Genomic DNA, 20,909 nt, shown 5'->3' with positions numbered 1-20,909 from the left:
GTGCTGACAACTTTCTCACTGGTCATGTGAATTCCACCAGATCAGCAGGCTCAGCTTGTCACTGGCTTAAGACATATAGAATTACATAGCACAGAAACAGGCTATTCAGCCCAACAGGTCCATGCCAGTCGGTGTTTATGCTCCACACGAGCCTCCTCCCACCCCTCTTCATCTAACCCTAGCAGCATAAGCTTCTATTTTCTCCCTCATGTATTTATCTAGTTTCCCCTTACTTGCTAAGCTATCTATGCTGTTCACCCCGACTATTCCCTGTGGTAGCGAGAAAGTAAATGGGGTTTCATTGAAGTGCTGGGAGAACAGTAATACAGTTAAATGTTGCTCTCTAGCATATAGCTGTTTCATGTTTTTATTTAAGCCCCTTAAGAAAAGTGGGGGGGTGGGGCAGGGTGAACGTGTCCCATTTTTCTGATGACACTGGGCCACCCATGTCATCCCAACAATTAAAAGAACCAAATTAAATCTTAATTTTATTTTCCTTGTCGACGATGCTCTCCAGCCCCTGGTCCCGGAAAGCCTCAAGCGTACCAGCAGATATTGCATGCTCCTTCTCCAGGGCCACCCAAGCGCGGAGAATGCCGCAGAAGAGAGGCAGAGCGAATCCCCCGCCACGGGCCGGGTCTAGCCCGGACCTGTAGATGGTCACCTTGGTCAGGCCCAGGAGCAGAACCACGAGGAGATCCTCCGACTTGCCCGCCCACCTCCTCACTGGGTGCCCAAAGATCAGGGGCATGGGACTGAAGTGCAACCAAAACTTGGAGAGCAGCCCCCTTAAATGTGAAAACACTCAACGTAATCGTGGAAGACGGACTCCTTCAGGCCGCAGAAAGTGCAAGCAGCCTGGGAGTCCGTATAACAGCTTAGCAGTGGGGACTGCTCCGTGTTTCTTAGAGTTGCATTGCATCAGATTCTGAAACGTGATCCAATTTATTTTTGTATGCCACAAAGTTTGGCTGACTTTCAGCTGCACCTCTCTCATTGGCAGGGCTATGCTCCGCCATGAATGCTATCCTGAAATATTTTTGAAAAATATAATGGACTATGTCAAAAATGTCCATGTGTCTTGGCAGTGTGATTGTACAGGTGGCAGTGAGATCCTGACAGGAACAGAACAGTCGCAGAGGTAACTGGAATCTGAGCATGATGGGTACATGCCTAGATTAGAAGAGAGTGATGGATAACTGCATGTGGGTATATTCGAGGAGCATAGGGTTCGTTGAGTCTGTTTAATGAGGTGTCATGGCCAACCATTGTCTCCTGGAGCTTGCTCAATTGCCGTAGAGTTGAGGTATTTCTGGCCACAGATTTTTTTGCCTCCCCAGGAGTTAGCGTTAATAATTATTAGATTGGGGAGGGTGGCATGGATAGGGTGAGGATAGTTGGGCCTCGTGGCCTTTTCTCACCAGTTCTTTCATATGTTTACATGCCTGGTTTGGCTAAGATACTAGCACTGTGCTACAACAGTAGTGCTGTAAATACATCATGACTATGCACCCCATAAAATGAAATTAGTAACTTGAAGCACCTTGAGGTGTTTCAACTATGTGATAGGATGCTACAAAATGCAAATATTTGTTTTTTATTTTGCTCTTAATAACAGCCTCGATTCCTTGGCTCAGTGGTAGCACTCTTGCCTCTGAGTCAGAAGGTCGTGGGTTTAAACCCCACTGCAAAGACTTGAGCACATAATCCAGGCTGACACTTCAGTGCAGTGCTGAGAGAGTGCTGTGATGTTGGAGGTGCTGTCTTTCAGATGAGACATTAAACCGAGAACCTGTCCACCACCTCTTGGGTGGACATAAAAGATCCCATGGTACTATTGGAAGAAGAGAAGGGGAGTCTCCCAATGTCCTGCAAATATTTATCTTTAAATCAACATCACAAAAACTAATGATCTGGTCATTTATTTCCTTGCTGTTTGTGACACTTGCTGTGCACAAATTGGCTGCCACGTTTCCTACGTTACAACAAAGACTACACTTCGAGATACCTCAATTTGTGAAACACTTTGGTCGTGGAAGTTGCTATATAAATGCAAGTTCTTCGATTAGAGCTGGCTCACATCCCGATTCCACTTTTTCAAGTGTTAGTTTGGCTCAGCGGTAGAAGTTTCTGAGTCAGGAGGTTGTGAGTTCAAGCCCTACACCAGGACTTGAATATTTAATCTAGGCCGACGCTTCGATACTGTAGTACTGAGGGAGTGCTGCATTGGCCGAGGTGCTGTCTTTGGATGAGACATTAAACAGCGGCCCGGTTCACCTATTCAAGTGGATGTAAAAGATCCCGTGACACTATTTGAAGAAAAGCAGGGGATTTCTCCCAGTGGTCTTGCCAAAATTCATCCCTCAACCAGCAAAACAGATTACCTGGTTACTTTATGTCATTTGCTGTTTGTGAAACTTTGCTGTGTGTAAATTGGCTGCCGCATTTTCCTACAAAACCATAGTTCATTAACCATGAAGCACGTTAGGACATCTTGAGGATGTGAAAGGTGCTATGTAAATGCAAGTTCTTTCTTTTTAAGTATGATGGTGTTATTGTTGAACAGAGTTCAGTCGAACACCTTTCTCTTACCAGATGTTAGAAGTTACACTCCTAGAGCTCTCATCAAGTAATCTGGTCATTCAAAATGGAAATCTGTAGTACTTTTTAATGTAAGAAATGCAGGACTTGAACAAACAAATGTTTTATTTACAACCAAAATCATTTGAAACTACCTGTTGTAATTTGGGGCAGAGTGATGGAAAATTGCAAAACACACAAACATGAATTCAATTTTATTTGTTTACATCAACACAGACATTGAAAACAGGCACATACAGTTTGGTGTTGGACTCTCCTGAAAAGTATACATGTGCAACTTCTTCAATATCCAAGATGTCAGAACTGAATATGCAGCCATTCTGCAACTTATTTTTCCAAGACCAATTTTCAACACTGTGATGCTGTTTTTATTTTACTTTGTCTTTTATTCAAAGCTGCTGAAAAAAAGCAGCACAATATTGTTGAAATTTGATCTTGAAAAATAAGTATTTATAAGTAATAGAAGTTCACACCCTAAGCTATCTGTTGGGAGGTGACTTAAAATTGTATGAAATGTTAGTCACTTGAGAGATTAGTTCAGTGAGCATACATTGGTGTTGGAATCGATCACACTTATCACAAACTTGCATCACTACCTTAGTGGATTACAATTCGTGGGAAGCCCTGATGTGCTCTTTCCACAGCTGGATTACCTTTCCCCAAACCCTTGGACGGAAAAAAATAATTCCAATGGCAGAATGGGCATAGAAAAGTCTTTTTATTTGGATAACAAATGCTGAATTTCCATCACTTCAGATAGTTACGTGCCTGATATCCACAGCCAGAAGTTGTAAATTAGATTCCTATTGCTGCCTGTCATTCCAACTCACTTGTCTTACTTGAATCAGTTTTATCTGTTAAAATTTAGGACTTATAGATGGAACCATAGGAAGAAATAAGTCAGGGGAAGAGAAGAAAGCTGAGATAATAGGACTCTTTCCTTCACTTGCCCATCCATTCCAAATACCTTGAAACTGGCTCCTAGTTGATGGTAACCGGATACAGCCAGCAAGGAGCTGGCATGATAGGAGAAAGGGTTGTGGAGAATTTGAGAATGAAAACAATTGGATCAAATGGAGTGTTATAAATTGGATAGCCAGGTGGTGAAGGATAGACTACTCGAGCCTAGTCTTCAGTGGGTTCCAAGCCTTTATTCACAGAGCTCCACACCACACCCTGGATCAACTCTCTTATAAATGGATACAAGAAAGTTCAGTTGATACGCACCAACTGAATACAATTAACACTAATTGATATAAATCACATGGATACAATTAAAATGGAGCAATCTTCTCCACCCTAATTCTAAGATGAAAAGATGCTTGATTTTACACTAATATTTGTGTTGACTCCCTAAATTCATCTGATGTTTTTTTTGTGAAAAGTCCATGGTAGAGCCCCTTCAATATTTTGTTTGTTGTAAAATCTGAAGGGGGGTTAAATATTCCAAAAGGAAGAATTTATTTTTGGTTATCTGGTGTGCTGGACATGGATCTCCTGATGCATCTGTTCCTGGGCTTGGCAGAATCTGCCACTCACAAGTGTGTATTGTTTGGCATTTCAAGGCAGGGCTTCTCCGTTGTCCAGCTGAGTGGGACTGCCCTCGCCTGGTTCCACTCTTACCTATCCAGTCGTAACCAAAGAATCTTCTGCAATAGTTTCTCTTCCCGCTCCTGTACCATTATCTCTAGAGTTCCCCAGGGACTTATCCTCGGCCCCCTCCTATTTCTCATCTAAAGGCTGCCCCACGTGACATCATCCAAAAGCACATAAGGTTCCACATGTATGCTGACAGCACCCATCTCACCACCACCTCTCCCTCACCACCACCACCTCTCCCTCACCACCACCACCTCTCCCTCACCACCACCACCTCTCCCTCACCACCACCACCTCTCCCTCACCACCACCACCTCTCCCTCACCACCACCACCTCTCCCTCACCACCACCACCTCTCCCTCACCACCACCACCTCTCCCTCACCACCACCACCTCTCCCTCACCACCACCACCTCTCGATCCCTCCACTGCCTCTGTATTGTCAGACTGCTTGTCCAACATCCAATCCTGGATGAGCCAAAATTTCCTCCAGTTAAACATTGGAAAGACTGAAGCCATTGGCTTTGTCCCCCGCCACAAATTCCGTTCCATAGCCACCAATTCCAGCCCCCTCCCTATTTCTGTAACCTCCCCCAGCAATTATGCTTTCCTTCACTTCTGGCCTCTTATTGCATCCCCCACTTCCTTCGCCCACCATTGGTGGCCATGCCTTTAGCCATCTAGGCCCTAAACTCTGGAATTCCCACTGTAACCCTCTCTGCCCCTCCACCTTTAAGATGCTCCTTAAAACCTACCTCTTTGACCAAGCTTTTGGGCACCAGTCCTAATGTTCCTTCGGCTCGGTGTAATTTTTTGTCTGATTATGCTCATGTGAAGCACCTTGGGTCGTTTTATTACATTAAAGGTGCTATATAAATGCAAGTTGTTGCTTGCTATTGTTTTGATCTCTGGTGAATACCCTAGTAAATGAGGACTCGTACGTGATGCCTACCAGTTCACTGGAAGTTGTTCATGACTAATGGGCACTAAGGCTGATACCAAATTTTAGTGTCCCCAATTAACCATTTTAATTCAAGGTCAAGGTGCTCCGTTCCCTAAAATGCCATCAATCCATATGAAATAGTACATTATGCATACAATGCTGGAAACTTTCCATGAGTAATGGATGTTGCATGAGGCAGAATATTTAGTTGTGCCTGATTTACTAATAATAATTCAAGGTCAAGATGCCCCATTCCCCAGAAGGCTTCGTGCAATCTTGCTTACTATCAATCCATATGAAATAGTACACGTATTCACATTGTACATAAAATCTATGCCATTCCTTAGCACATCCATTTGGTTGGTCTGTGATCTATTTCGATCTCTGTAATACTTGGTCACATAACCTGGTCTCAAACAAATTTTATAATCTTACAAGAAGCACTCACCTCCATATTATTTATAAATTACCAGAACGCCTTTGGCATTGCTCCTAGTAAGTCGGATGATGCACTGTAAAAGCAACTAATTGTTGTTAAGTAAACACAGGCTCTGGTTACTCTGGGTTGGATTGTTGTTTGTGTAGGGAAATTCTCAGTTGGGAATGTGCTTGTCAATTTCAGGTTGCAGGTGAGAACCATCCAGCATTTTAATGGTTTTACATCTATAATGTTTAACATCTGGAGTGTATGTGTGTACAATAGACATGTTTTTAATTACCACAATTTGTGTACATTGATTTGTGAAGACTGAATAAATAATTTAATATCTCTGCTATTTCCTAATTCTCCTTAATACTTCTACATATCTCTTAATGTGAATAGCACAGGGGCCAGAACAATTCCCTGTGAAACTTTACTAGTCCTCAGCCAGATTTTGTTTCTATTGTATTGTTTCTATTCTGCTTTCTGTTGTAAAGCCAGTTTTCAGCTGAATTAGCTAATTTGCCATTGATTCCATAAACCTTGATAGTTTTAGAAGCCTCATATTAAGAATCTTACCTTCTGAAAATCTAAAATAATATTCAATAGATTATCATCAACCAACTTAAATTACCTTTGGAAAAAATTAACAGTTATGTGATAGATGACTTGTTGCTTCTATGTCTGCATCAACTCTTTTTTTCTCCTTAGATCTACACTGAGAGCATCCCATAAAGCACTTTTAAGCATTTCCCCCATTACTAGTGTTGAATCCCTAACTTCATTTGTTTTTTTGAATATTGGCGTAATATTTGCTATCTTCCACTTTTTGAGCCCATGGTCTGGCTGGTGCTTTTAGAGAACTCCTAAAATATTTACCAGACCTCACCTGCTTCCTCTCTGATTTCCTGAAGGATTCTGGACTATGCCATCTGTTCTTGGTGCTGTGTATAGATTTAACTCTTTCATAACACATGCTGTACTGATGTTTACACGTGCTACACATTCTTGAGCTAAAATTGCCACAATTTGTGTACATTGATTTATGAAGACTGAATAAATAATTTAATTTATCTGCTATTTCCTGATTCTCCTTAATACTTATACAGATCTCTTAATGTGCCTGACTTTTTATTAACCTCCCGTCCACTGCATATATACTAAAAACTTTGAGAATCCCCCTGGTGTTGTCTTCATTTCTCATTCTATTACCATTTTACCTCTTCTGGTGCTCATATTAGTTATCCTTAACTCACTCGTGTGTGATTCCTAGTCCTCTTTGTTTCCGGATGTGGTAGTAGAGGTTAGTGTTGTCCAATAGAAATTGCTGACTAGCTGCAGGTGTGACTACAGCGACACGATTTTAGCCACTTGCACTCATTTGAGTAGAAAATGCTTTACCTGCACAAGAGGTAAATTTGCTTCACTTGTATATTTGCTTAATAAACCATTCAGCAACCAAGGAAATAAAGCACTCACAACGATTAAAAAAATACACATGCACACTCAGCTTTTCATCTTAGCAATTTACCAAAAAACGCACAAAATATGAGTGTTAAGATCACATGCCCAATGACTGGGTTTATTACTCATTTTTTATTTACTGATCAGAAATGCAATTCGCCGCATCTGAATTCCCAATTCGCCACATGTGGCTAGTGGCTAATATATTGGACAACATTCGTCTAGGTGTTATTGTATTTTGCCTTGTAGCTATACACTTTTCACCAGCACTTCAAAATGTTTTTAAAAGAAAGAACTTGCATTCATATAGCGCCTTTTGCAAACTCGGGACATTCCAAAGTGCTTCACAGCCAATAAAGTACTTTTGAAGTTTAGTCATTGTTGTAATGTAGGGCAACAGAAGAAAACTTCTTTTTAAATCCTTCTAGTCCCATTTCCCATTTCATCCTTCTGGAGCTCTTCTCTTACCTCAGAATTTTCTTATCTAAAGTCTTGCACAATTGTGTGGTCACTTGTCTTGATTGGAAAATGTACAATGATCGCCAGAACCCAAGGATTTTCCTACTTCAAATTAGCTCTGGTAGACTGCCAAACAATACATCTAATATAGCATCTGCGCTAGCTCTCTGCTTTTTTTCTCTTCGTTCCCGGGATGTGGGCATCGCAGGCAAAACTGTCATTTATTGCCAATTCCTATTTGCCCTTGAGAAGGTGGTGCTGAGCCGCCGCCTTGAGCCGCCGCAGTCCATGTGGTGAAGCTGCTCCTATAATGGTAGGGAGTTCCAGGATTTTGACTGAGCGACGATGAACGGCCGATATATGCCCAAGTCAAGATGGTGTGTGATTTAGAGGGGAACTTGGAGGTGGCGGTGTTCCCATGCACCTGCTGCCCTTGTCCTTCTAGGTAGTGGAGGTCACTTCACATTGCTATGTTGAGAAGCAGTTATTAATCAGCTGTTGTTAAACTGTTCTTTAACAGTCCCATACCCAGGTGTCTTGGGCCTGTTCACCTTTACCTCCAGGGTACTGAAATTCCCAGTATTACATTAGAATTGTCTGCAGCCTCCTTTAATTGCCTAAACTGCTTTCTGCTTACCTATTCATCTTGAGCTGATGTTAGGTAGCAGCTGCCAACTATTATTTTGCTGCCGTAAGAATGGCACGTTGTCTTAGGAAATAATTGGCTATCTTTTAGGAATGCACTAGGCATGTATCAAAATTAAATAATTAATACTTGAATATACTTGAAGGTGGTCAGGTACAGAATTCTAAATTGTGCAATTGACAGAACTTGTCCATGCTTGCATGGCTGATACATTGTACATACTAACTCAGACTGCATACACTTCTCCAATCAAGGCCAGTCACTGATTTTTGCTGCCTCTTTAGTTGAATAGTTCAGTATTAAGTCTGTTAATAAAATGTGCTTTAATATATGGTACTTTTTGGATGTTATAAAGATGCTAAAAATGTCAATCCATCAGACAGTCAAATGCCACAATGAAATCCTACTTATTGAATATTTCCTTGTGATGTGACAAAATATTGTATAACTTATCAAAGACAATTCTTGTTCTATACCAGTTATAACACCATTCTGTATTGGGCTCAGAATTAATTTGCAGGATCACTAGACATGAGAACTTGTGACTGACATAGTCATGGTCCATCTGATTGACATGTCTTGTTTCCTCCCTCAATCTCGCCTTCGACATCATCTCTCCACCACACGCATGGCTACGTGCTTGATATCATCATCTCATGTGGCCTTGAGACTTTTGAGATCTCTTCAATCACTGCCTCAAAATCCATTCTCCTACACCTCTCATCTGCCCAAACCCCTCCACTGTCACATAACTCTCGATTAATAACTGATCCTCCCTCTCCTCTCCTCCCTCTCCTCTCCTTCTCCCTTCCCCCCTTCCTTCCTCCCTCTCTCCTCCCTGAGTCAAGCTGCTTGTTACTTGAGACCCAGGTAATCTATTTTCATCACCTTCCTTTTAAAACTACCTAACTCTCAAACATGTAATAATACAGAAGTTAAATGTAACAAGACTTGTCTGACCAGATCAGACAAGTTTTACCAACACTGACATCCTATCCACTTGTTGAAGGACATCAACAAACATAGGGATTACAAATGGGCGTGATCACCTTTGTGACTTGTAGAAAGCTGTTCAAACTGCAGGAAAATTAGTTGAGATCTTGTGAGCACCACAACACTTACCCATATTTTTACCCATAGATCATGGGGGGAAAATGCTCTTGGAAATTGGGAAGTATGTGAAAGGGTTAATTCCTGGACTGAGCGAGTAACTCCCTCCCCCCAGTCTCATGCAGAGGCTCTGTGAGAGTTGTTAGTGTTTAATCCCCGTTCGCCTCTCATACCTACGACACCCTCTCTACGCAGCAACACATCTGCCGCTTAACAGGTAAATCGCGGGAAACTCTCTCTACGACTACTCTTTTTTTTTCCTCCTCTGTCTCTCTATCCGCGATTTGATCCCTGATGCGGGCTGTATCCGAGCGGCCCCGGCCCCATCGCAGCGCCTTGAGTTTGGCCTCTCTGGGAACGACGTCAGTGATTTTTTTTCAAACATCTTTTATAGTTTTGAGGATCAGCCCGGGTTCTGCACTTCCAAATTCCCCGTCCTTAACATCGTGTGTTGTCGCAAGATCGTTCTAAATGTTAAATAAAAGACTTAAAATAACTTCCAGTTACTGAAGAAGAAAAAAAGAATATTCGAGTTAGCCGTAGCATTTCAGGGAAATAGTTTTCTTGGTTTAAAAAAAAGTTTGAAAACTTTTCCACCATCTCTTTACGACAGGGAAAAGCAGTGTCCAACTCCTTGAGACGTCTATTGCATTTTGCTTTTGCGTTTAATGTAAACTAGATTGTAAATGTATTATTTTGTATTGAAAAGTTAACCAAACTGTGGAATGTTGGCATATTGTATAACGTTTACCTCCTATTATATGTTTTAGTAGTTTGGTTGGGTTTTTGTATGGCTCTAATGCTGGATGATGATGGGGGGGTGGGGGGCGAAGAGAGATAGAGGACGTGGCAGCTCGTTTTCCCCCACTAAGTACTATTCACGCCTTCTGACCCTAGGCGATGTAAAAAACTGCACGTTTCCCACATAGTCCATTTGGAGTTTGCTGTATACAGCGATGCCAATTTTCACATCTCCAGCACCAGGAAGGGTTTTCTTTGTGATCTCCTCGGATTGCATTTGAGAATTGTTGGGATTTACTCATCCAAATGGAGACGAGCCACGTTGCATCACTGCATATTTTTGTAGTCTTCATTTAGCGTCTCAAAAAAAATTCCTCAAAAAAGGAGCTGCATCTAAATTTGCAATCTAGTCTCCCCGCAGCGAGTCTAAAACGACTGTAACCCTTTAGGGCTGGTTTGCATATCCAGTTTCTCCTGATGGTTGGCAATGTTGCATGGAAACAAAAAAAATGATGGCATTCACATGTAAAAGTTAATATAGTCTCTTTAAAGCAACTTAAGTAATGGCACATATCATCTATTATGTGCTGAATTACAATATATAGTTTAAAACTGTAACTAAATTTATTCTGAACTTTGTTCATTTTATTTTGAAAATTATTTTGAATCAATTCTTAAGCAGCGAACCAAAGAACTGTCAGCATATTGAGGAAATTAATAGCGATCTCTGCAGAGATGTACATGTACAGAGCTGCACTCCCTGTTGTAAAGTTTTATTTGCTTTGTGAGAGCAGGTATGAGTGCATTTTTAAGAAAATAAATCAGTTTCTAAAGTGTGCAGGAAGTCCAACGGCTGGAGCTCTTTTCTCTAGAAAAGAGAAGGCTGAGGAGTAATAGAGGTCGTTAAGATAATGAAAGGGTTTGATAGGGTGGATGCAGAAAAAACGTTTCCACTTGTGGGGGAGTCCAAAATTAGAGGTCATCAATATTCACTAATAAATCCAATAAGAAATTCAGGAGAAACTTCTTTACCCAAAGAGTCGTTAAAATGTGAAACTTGCTACCATAAGGAGTAGTTGAGGCAAATGGCATAGATGCATTTAAGGGGAAGCGAGATAAACACATGAGGGAGAAAGGAATAGAAGGGTATGTTGATAGGGTTAGATGTGGAGGCTCGTGTGAAGTATAAAAACCGGCATAGACTTATTGAGCCGAATGGCCTGTTTCTATGCTGTAGAGTCTATGTAACTCTAGGTAACAGTTCTGTTACCCCAACAGCAGAGTCCGAGATCCATATTTTCATGGGTCCACAATTCCGCTGTTGCAATAAGTGAGTCAGTTTCAGTAATGTAGTTGCAGGGAGCTGGCACGTAGACATCAGACATCCACGAGCTGAACTACAGAAGCATTGAATGTAGAAGTGCGTGATGGGTCCAGTTACAGAGCAGTGTTGGCAGAGGCTCCTTTCCTGACAAGGTAGATAGTACAAAATAACCTGTCTTTTTCTTTTAACTAATTCACCTACTTTCACGGTGGAATTTATTTTGTGGAATCGTCCTCTGTCGTTTGCATTTTGTGTTGTGTTGAAGTTAGCATGAACCAGCATAATCTCACTGGATTTATGTCCCAGCACTGTACATTCACAGAGCTATGATAGGATTTTATGCAGTTTCTTTGGTTATTTATCTCAAATGACCTAGTTTAAAAGCTAGCAAAATGCCTGATTTTCAAATATATCTCGAGAAAATATAAGCATTACCTTCCTAACGAATCTTTGGGCACAGAAAAAGAATGGCTACATTTAGGTTTGAATTTGCATAATTCTTTTGATTAAACAAATGATACAACTTGGCTCTACTGTTAGCGCTCTTGCATCTGAATGACAAGGTTGTGGGGTCGAACCCATGCCCAAGTCCAGGCTAGTGTTTTAGCACAGTCCTGAAGGAACACTGCATTGCTTGAGGCCCTATCTGCTGGTTCAAGTGGATGCTAAAGATCCCAGAAAGTTCTCTCAAGTGTCCTCGTCCACATTCTTCCCTTAACCAACACTACCAAAAACAGACCAGCTGGTTGTTCACCTCATTGCTGTTTGCAGGATCTTGATGTACTGGTTGCCTACATAACAACCGTGATTGCGCTTCAAATTAATTAATTGTCTGAGAAGCACTTTGAGATGTTTCTGAGCGATGTGATGAGCCATTATATAAATGCAGGTCTTTCAAACAAAGTTGATTAATGTTCATATTAATGTTTCAACTCGTACGATTGAGTCTGTTTGAGGATCTGCATCTGTCTAAGGGTGGGAGACGGGAAACTCGCAAGGCCAAGGCCAGCCAAGGGACCATGTATCAGTATCGCTGGAGTTCATTCAGAAGATGTTTGGCAAGAAGCCCTTAGCCCAGACTGTATTAATTATTACTTAATTGGTTATTTTAAAGACATAATCTTAACTTTTTATGTGTGCAGCTAGTACAATTACAATTTAACCCAGCTGGAGCAGAAAGCTTACTCCTCGGAGGACGCAGTAAGGGACTTAAATGCCGATGAAAGTGGAGGGAGAGAAATCTTTTTTTAAAAGGAAGTTATGCTAAACCTTTATAAAACACTTGGTAGGCTTCAGCTGGAGTACCGTGTTCATTTCTGGGCACCACACTTTAAGAAGGATGTCAAGGCCTTAGAGTGGGTGCAGAAGAGGTTTACTAGAATAGTGCCGGGGTGAGGGACTTCAGTTATGTGGAGAGACTGGAGAAGCTGTGGTTGTTTTCCTTAGAACAGAGAAGGTTAAGGGGATATTTGATAGAGGTGTTCAAAAACATGAAGGAGAAACCATTTCCAGTGGCGGAACGGTTGGTAACCAGAGGACACAGATTTAAGCAGCAAGTTGTAATGATCTGGAATGCGCTGCCTGAAAGGGTGGTGGAAGCAAATTCAATAATAATTTTCAGAAGGGAATTGGATAAATACTTGAAAGGAAAAGGTTTACAGGGCTATGGGGAAAGAGCAGGGGAGTGGATTGGATAGCTCTTTCAAAGAGCCGGCACAGGCATGATGGGCCGAATGGCCACCTCCTGTGCTGTACCTACTATGATAATTAATGTAGATGATGCTGTTGCATTCACAAGTATTGATTTTTATAACATGTAAGTGCATATCTGCTTTTGAATTGATGTAATTGTAGCTTATTTAGTTTTCGCTTAAACATCTTTATTATCACTGCAGTAATTTTACACTGAAGTCCCTTTTTGGGAAGGTCCTGAAGTCGACAACTAGCGTTCAGCTTTCTGGGTGTTAAGGGAAGAAGTGTAATCAGAGTTAAAATTCTCAGTAGGAAATAAATGCGCGGGGGGAAAAAACTTTTACGGCATATATGTAGAGATGAATATGGGAGAAGTAGTAGAGAACGAAATAGCACTGACAGAGCTTGCTGAAATTAGGAACTGTAGGTTTCCCACAAACCTGTTCTTGGGCATCCAACACACTGGCAGGTTTCAGCTTGGTTTCAGCCTAGTATTCATAGGGGCCCGGGAACAGGTTGGATGCTAACCCTCCATCATTGAATGGTGCAAAATTCATGGGTTGGGAAAGAGGAATCCTATAAGTGTTCTGAAATTTTAAAAAAGCAACAATCTATTATATGTGCATGGGAAAACCTAATTTGATTGGGATCTGAAACAGAATGATATTTTGTTTTTAGACTGAACATGTCACCTTTGACAATAAGTGGAAGCAAAAGCAATCTCATTCAATACTGAAAACTGATTCTGCCAAAAATATTCAAAGTCTCCTATCCTTCTAATTAAGGATCAAAGATACTGATAAGTGAAAAAAATTCTCTCTTCTCCCTCTCTGTTGTCATCAGAGTATCAGCTGTGGCTCAGCGGTAGCACTCCCGCCTCCGAGTTAGAAGGTTGTGGGTTCAAGTCTCATTCCAGAGACTTGAGCGCAAAATGTAGACTGACACTCCAGTGCAGTGCTGAGGGAACGCTGCACTATTGGAGGTGCCGTCTTTCGATTGAGACGTTAAACTGAGGTCCCATCTGCCCTCTCAGGTGGATGTAAAAGATCCCATGTCACTACGCACATAAGAAATAGGAGTAGGCCATACAGCCCCTCGAGCCTGCTCTGCCATTCAATAAGATCATGGCTAATCTTCGAACTCAACTCCACTTTCCCGCTCGACTATTTTGAAGAAGAGCGAGGGAGTTCTCCCTGGCGTCCTGGCCAATATTAATCCCTCAACCAACATCCCCTCTCCTGCCTTAGCCTTTCCCAAAATGTACAATGTGCAGCATGCATGGCCTTCCCTTTTGCATGGAGTGAGCTCTGCACCTGATGTTATTTGTCAATTAGATTTGATCCCTTAAATCCACCAGTGCAAAGAAGCTGTGCAGGAGATTACAATGCAATGCTGTGCTGGAGGCAATATGTTTAGTAGCTGGTATAAAATGCCTAGATATGATGTGAAGAACTGTTAAGCAATGTGCAGTAATTAAGTTGTGCTCAGCTTGTGAGGATACTCAGAAGCTGATCATCTATTTCAGTTTTTAGATAAAGTATAAACTGGATGAAAACCTATTCTTGTTAGAAATTGATTGGGGTGAAGTCCCCTCATTTTACATCACTTGCATTTTCTTTGCAATGCTGATTATTGGGTCTGACAAGGTTCTGTTTTATAGATGCATCAACATTTGGCTGTGGTTTGCATTATTCATATAGATCTGTTGATTATTTCTTATGAAACTTGGTAAGTTGTAGTTTGTTTCTGCTTCCAGTTCATGATCTTAAATTCTAAAATCAGGATTCCGTTGCTAGGTACTGATTCCACCATAATTAATAACAATCCATAGAGCTGTGGGTGACAGACTATCCAGGAATAGCCTTTGCACAGCAGCAGCTTATTTTTGAGTTGTCTGAGCCCAAACTTTTTTTAAAAAAGCACTAAATTTGCATCCCTGCTGGTATAAGAAAACCCTGACAATGCTCCTCTTTGTGTTTAGCAGATGGATTCCTTGAGTTAGGCATTGTGCTGTAGTTCCAACTGTTTCAATGGATATATAACCTTTTTTTTGATTGTTTTGGCATGTGGCTAGTACATGAGTATTCTGCTGCTGTCTGTAGTCGGCTCATAATCTTGGCACGGGCAATTTGATTATAAAACTTTCTGTCGGGATAATTATCTTGGGGCAGAGAGGGAGAAAGCAAAATAACGAGGTGGGGTGGGTACAAAAAAGATTAATAAGTGCCCATTTCATACTGAAGATGTGGCTCACTGTATTTGTTCTTTGTAGTCTGAGTTGTAATTGTTGAAGAGCTCAACAAATAAACAGCTTTGGTTTTCAGACATTAATGAGAAGTACAGCAGACTCAAAAATGTAAAATGAGTAAATACCAGATTAAAGTCTCATCTTTGGTTTTGGAAGCCAAGCTATTTCTCTGGCATTCAGCTCCATTTCTGGAGTCTAGAAGTTATGCTAACCAAGGTCAGGATCCTGGTGAGAAAGGCAAGATTGAAATGTTGGTCCATGGTGTTTCCAGGCATTGAGGACAATAAAGTGCTTGAGCAGATCAGGATGAAAAATATTCAGCAATTAAATATTTCAGGTTCCCTCCTGGTATTACATCTAGAGTTGCCATCTTTGGGATGGATCTTGGTAATCCAGTCTGAATTCAGATTCCTGGGTATATATTCAAAGCTGCAGCACAGTGTTAATAGTGAACTGCTCTAGGGTGTTCCTTTCCTCCTGTAAAAGGCATGAAGATTTATATCATTGGAGACTGGGCCAACTCAGGTCTTCAAAGTGTAAGTTTCTACTGAAAAATATATTTCTTGGCGGGATGGGAATATTTGGCTAGCTCCTCTTAGCAGGCAGCTCTGCGAGTGTTTGTGGTGGCTTATAGGAACAGTAATTGGTCATTCAGCAACAAGAGAGAGTCTGACCGCCTCCCCTTGACATTCAACAGCATTACCATCACCGAACCCCCCACTATCAACATCCTGGGGGTCACCATTGAACAGAAACTTAACTGGACCAGCCACATAAATACTGTGGCTACAAGAACAGGACAGAGGCTGGGTATTCTGTGGCGAGTGACTCATCTCCTGACTCCCCAAAGCCTTTCCACCATCTACAAGGCACAAGTCAGGAGTGTGATGGAATTCTCCCCACTTGCCTGGATGAGTGCAGCTCCAACAACACTCAAGAAGCTCGACACCATCCAGGACAAAGCAGCCCGCTTGATTGGCACCCCATCCACCACCCTAAACATTCACTCCCTTCACCACTGGCACAACGTGGCTGCAGTGTGTACCATCCACAGGATGCACTGCAGCAACTCGCCAAGGCTTCTTCGACAGCACCTCCCAAACCCGCGACCTCTACTACCTACAAGGACAAGGGCAGGAGGCACATGGGGACACCACCACCTGGACATGCTCCTCCAAGTCACACACCATCCCGACTTGGAAATACATCGCCGTTCCTTCATCGTCACTGGGTCAAAATCCTGGAACTCCCTATCTAACAGCACTGTGGGAGAACCTTTACCACACAGACTGCAGTGGTTCAAGAAGGTGGCTCATCACCACCTTCTCAAGGGTAATAAATGCTGGTCTTGCCAGCGATGCCCACATCCCATGAACACATTTTTTTAAAAAGCCCCTCGAGCTTGTTCCTCCATTCAGTTAGATCATGGCTGATCTGTACCTCAGCTCCATTTACCAGCCTTTGATTCATATCCCTTGATGCCTTTACCTAACAAATGTCTATTGATCTCAATCTTGAAAATTTCAATTCATCCATCATCCACAGTCTTTTGAGGAAAGAGTTCCAGATTTCCACTACCCTTTGTGTGAAAAAGTGCTTCCTGATTTAACTCCTGAATGGCCTAGCTCTAATTTTAAGATTGTGCCAGCAGAGGAAATAGTTCTGGATTCACCCAGCAGAGGAAATAGTTTCTCTTTCTTTACCCTATTGAATACCTTTTATTATTTAAAACACTACTTATAATCAGATCACCTGTCTACTGCCTAACTGCAGATAGTGTGTGGACTGGGGGAGGGGGGCAGAGGAGATAAGGAAGAGCTGTATACCCTCACAGAAATTACACTGAAACTGGTTTTCTGTTGCACATTGCCCTCCCAAGTGTCAGCTTGACTTAGTTGGAAGCAGTCTTGTCTCTGAGTCAGAAGGGTGTGGGTTCAAACCCCTCTCAAAGACTTAAGCATAATGCACATATAGTGCGTTACTGAGGGAGTACTGCGTAGTGGTGCTATCCTTCAGATGAGAGATTAAATCAAAGACTCGACTGATGTTTAGGTGGATATTAAAGGTCCAGTAGTACTATCCAAAGAAAATAGCAAGCATTCCTCTTGATCCAACTCCACCACCAAAAATTAGTTAACTGGTCAATCGTCTGAGGTGGGAAAGTAAGCTGTGAGGAGGACACAAAAGTGTCTGCAAAGGGATAAAGACAAGTTAAGTGAGTGGGCAAGAAGGTGAAGATGGAGTAAAATGTGGAGAAATGTGGCAGATGGAGTATAATGTGGAGAAATGTGAAGTTATTCACTTTGGTAGGAAAAACAGCATATTTTTTAAATGTTGAGAAACTGCTAAATGTTGGTGTTCAGAGGGATTTGTGTGTCCTTGTACACGAAACACAGAAAGTTAATATGCAGGTACAACATACAATTAAGACAAATGGTATGTTGACCTTTATTGCAAGGGGGTTGGAGTACAAGAGTAAAGAAGTCTTGCTGCAATTGTACAGGGCTTTGGTACCTGGAGTACTGTGTACAGTTTTGGTCTCTTTACCCAAGGAAGGATATACTTGCCTTAGAGGCGGTGCAACGAAGGTTCACTAGATTGATTCCTGGGATGAGAGGGTTGTCCTATGAGGAGAGATTGAATAGAATGGGCCTACACTCTCTGAAGTTTAGAAGAATGAGAGGTGATCTCATTGAAAGATGTAAGATTCTGTGCGGGCTTGACATGGTAGATGCTGAGAGGTTGTTTCCCCTGACTGGAGCGTCTAGAACTAGGGGGCATAGTCTCAGGATAAGAGGTCGGCCATTTAGGACTGAGATGAGAAATTTCTTCACTCAGAGGGTTGTGATCTTTGGAATTCTGTACTCCAGAGGGCTGTGGATGCTCAGCTGTTGAGTATATTCAAGGCTGACATCGATAGATTTTTGGACTCTAAGGGAATCAAGGGATATGGGGATCGGGCGGGAAAATGGAGTTGAGGTCGAAGATCAGCCATGATCTTACTGAATGGCAGAGAAGGCTCAAGAGGCCATATGGCCTACTCCTGTTCCTGTTTCTTATGTTCAGCTGTTGGTAGGATCTTGCTGTGTGCAAAATGGCTGCTGCTTTTGCCTACACTTTGCCAATAGTCACTGCACTTCAGAGTAATATTTGAATCAGTCCCTTCTTTTTTCCTCTTTCGCCACCCCCCCCCACCCCATATCATTCATTTTAAGGTACTACGGGCTCAAACTCATTAATTTTGTGTGTGACTAAATGCAGTAATGCCTGAGCGGAGTGGTCTCACTGCTACATAGAAGGTGGAATGTATAGATACCGTACAATGTGACCTGCAGGTCAACGTGACTTTGCTTGCAGTACGATGCCATGCTACAGAATGCTTGCACAGCTGTTGCCTTGCAGATTTGACGCTCATTTGTGTAGTTTTGGCTTGTTTGTCAGTAGGTGAACTTTAGTTTGAACTCGTTATTGCTGGTGGGTAAGAGCTTACTGTCAGTCCTAGAGGAATGATGTACATTGGGTGTTGAAGGCACCCTGACCTCTATAATGGAAAAACAATATAAAATACCCTCTCGACTAACACTGATATCATGCATTCTAATATAACGTACATTGCTTCTAGCTCGCTCATTAAAGAGGTAATTTTGAAGTGCCTTGAACTGCACAATGAATATGTGGCTCCCAAAGGCTGTTGCTAAGATCCTTTACATTTCCTGTTGAAATAGAATTCAAGCTCTGTTTCCTGTGTGGTAGTATTCCCATTTTACATTACCAATTTTTTGCCAGATTGAATCCAAATAATTTCCTCTTGAATGTTCTTGCCAGTTTATTAAGCTTCAATCCACTGGCTGTGGCTTTCATACCAAGATGATCATGTAAAATGAACGCCAAAACTTTTTGAATTCTCCATGCATTCATTTAAATGTCAGTTTAATTTTATTGTGAAAATACTTGTACCATATGGTCACCCCATGAAATTTCATATCACATTTCCTAGGGAGAATTGGGTAATGGGAATGTTTCCTCTATGGGTACCAGAAATAATCCCAGCTCTTTGGGATTTGTCTATGGAATCTTTATCAAGGTTGGCAAATATGAACTCTTGGTTGGGCCAGTGCGCTGAGCACTAAAGAAACTTCTGTAACATTGAACTAGGGGAGAGTCATAGAACCATAGAAGTTTACAGCACAGATGGAGACCATTTGGCCCATTGTGTCTGTGTCGCCTCTACGCAAGAGCATTCCAAAACTAATCCCACTGCCCTGCTCTTTCTCTGTAGCCTTCTGTCTTCCTCTGCTTCAAATAATTATCCAATTTTCTTGTAAAAGAAGCATTGGTCTCTTGGCTTTTGACAGCATTGAAGCTCTGGGTGCTTCATTACAGAAACATCATATAGTACCCAGCACCAGTTGAGATATTACAGCTAATCAAACACTGCTATTCTGTGCGGATAATGTTTGAATTTTTCAAGAAATTTGTTTAAATTGATGTGGGGAGGGGGGGAAATTGCACGTGAAATTCCGCTTTAACAAAACTGCATACGTGAACCCCCCCCTCCCCCCCCAAGCATGCAGTTTGGCAGAAAAGGAACACAAATATTTTCATAGTTAGTCACATCTCCGTTCTCACGTGTTAGTCATGAACTCAAGACTGAACAAATGAGCATTGAATAGTATAAAATGAGGGGCTGGCCTCACACTGCAGGGAACCCAAGGGATTAGTGGCATATTTTCTATATTAATAATTCTCTTCTGTTGCACAGTGAAGCTCTATTCAGTATGTGCAGAAGTAAGGAGTACTAATTATGAGAATGTGTCACTGCTGCACTATTACATGAAATAGGAGCTTAGTTATTTAGAATTTAATTTAATTTGTAGTCCGTGAATGATTTGAGGGAGAGAAGAAAAATATTGGTGCATTTATTTCAACTTAACGGTATGTAGACCATTGCTGTTTGATTTAATTTCAATAGTGCAGGTTTGGTTACACAGAATTCGTTATATACACTCCACTGAGATTATACAACTCTTTGATATCACGGCTTTGTATTAGTGTAATATCAAAAAGAGAGCAATTAGTGTTACAACAAAATGCTTTGCTTGTAAAAAAATCTTGATCTAAATAAGGGTGAAGTATATGAAAATCTCCTGGGCCAACAGAGTGTAACTAAGCAGATATGTTTACTTCTATCAAAAGCAAAATACTGCAGATGCTGGAAATCTGAAATAAAAACAGAAAATGCTGGAGAAGCTCAGCAAGTGAGGCAGCATCTGTGGAGAAAGAAGCAGAGTTAACGTTTCTGACGAAAGGTCTTCGACCTGAAACGTTAACTCTGCTTCTTTCTCCACAGATGCTTCTCCAGCATTTTCTGTTAATTCATATTTACTTCTGTGTTTACAGCCCTGAGTGAGAAGTGTTCACTAGTGCCAGTTTGTATTGGCAGGCATTGCACTGTTCACCAAAATTTAGATTGTGAAGTAAACAAATGTTAACGATTTGTTTGCTTCCCATATATCACTACTTTTATCACTTCGATAACTATTATGCCTGCATGACTTGCTGCAGCCTACCTCAGAAACCTCCTTCAGCCCCCTACGTCCCACCCTCTGCTCTTCCATTTTTGGTCTTTTGTGCATTTTCTCCTCCACATTGGCAATAGA

At 41.6% G+C, this 20,909-nt stretch overlaps 1 protein-coding gene across 7 annotated transcripts in view; it reads left to right on the top strand.

The window, feature by feature from the left end:
• The window catches only part of p4ha1b (prolyl 4-hydroxylase, alpha polypeptide I b), a 76,762-nt gene that overhangs the window by 1,911 nt on the left and 53,942 nt on the right, over positions 1-20,909 (top strand). Inside the window, exon 1 of one of the 7 annotated variants that reach the window (XM_067972450.1) lies at positions 9,368-9,461. The exons of 5 other annotated variants lie outside the window; for them this stretch is intronic. The gene's annotated coding sequence lies outside the window, so the exon portion shown is untranslated. Of the gene's footprint in view, positions 1-9,367; positions 9,462-11,385; positions 11,462-20,909 lie in introns of those variants that run through there. One more of the 7 variants, XM_067972451.1, reaches the window with a different exon arrangement.

The sequence above is a fragment of the Heptranchias perlo genome, chromosome 36 (genome assembly GCF_035084215.1).
Source record: "Heptranchias perlo isolate sHepPer1 chromosome 36, sHepPer1.hap1, whole genome shotgun sequence".
In the NCBI taxonomy this organism is placed as follows: domain Eukaryota; kingdom Metazoa; phylum Chordata; class Chondrichthyes; order Hexanchiformes; family Hexanchidae; genus Heptranchias; species Heptranchias perlo.
The sequence above is the reverse complement of the archived record's forward strand: the minus strand, read 5'-3'. Positions and strand labels throughout refer to the sequence as shown.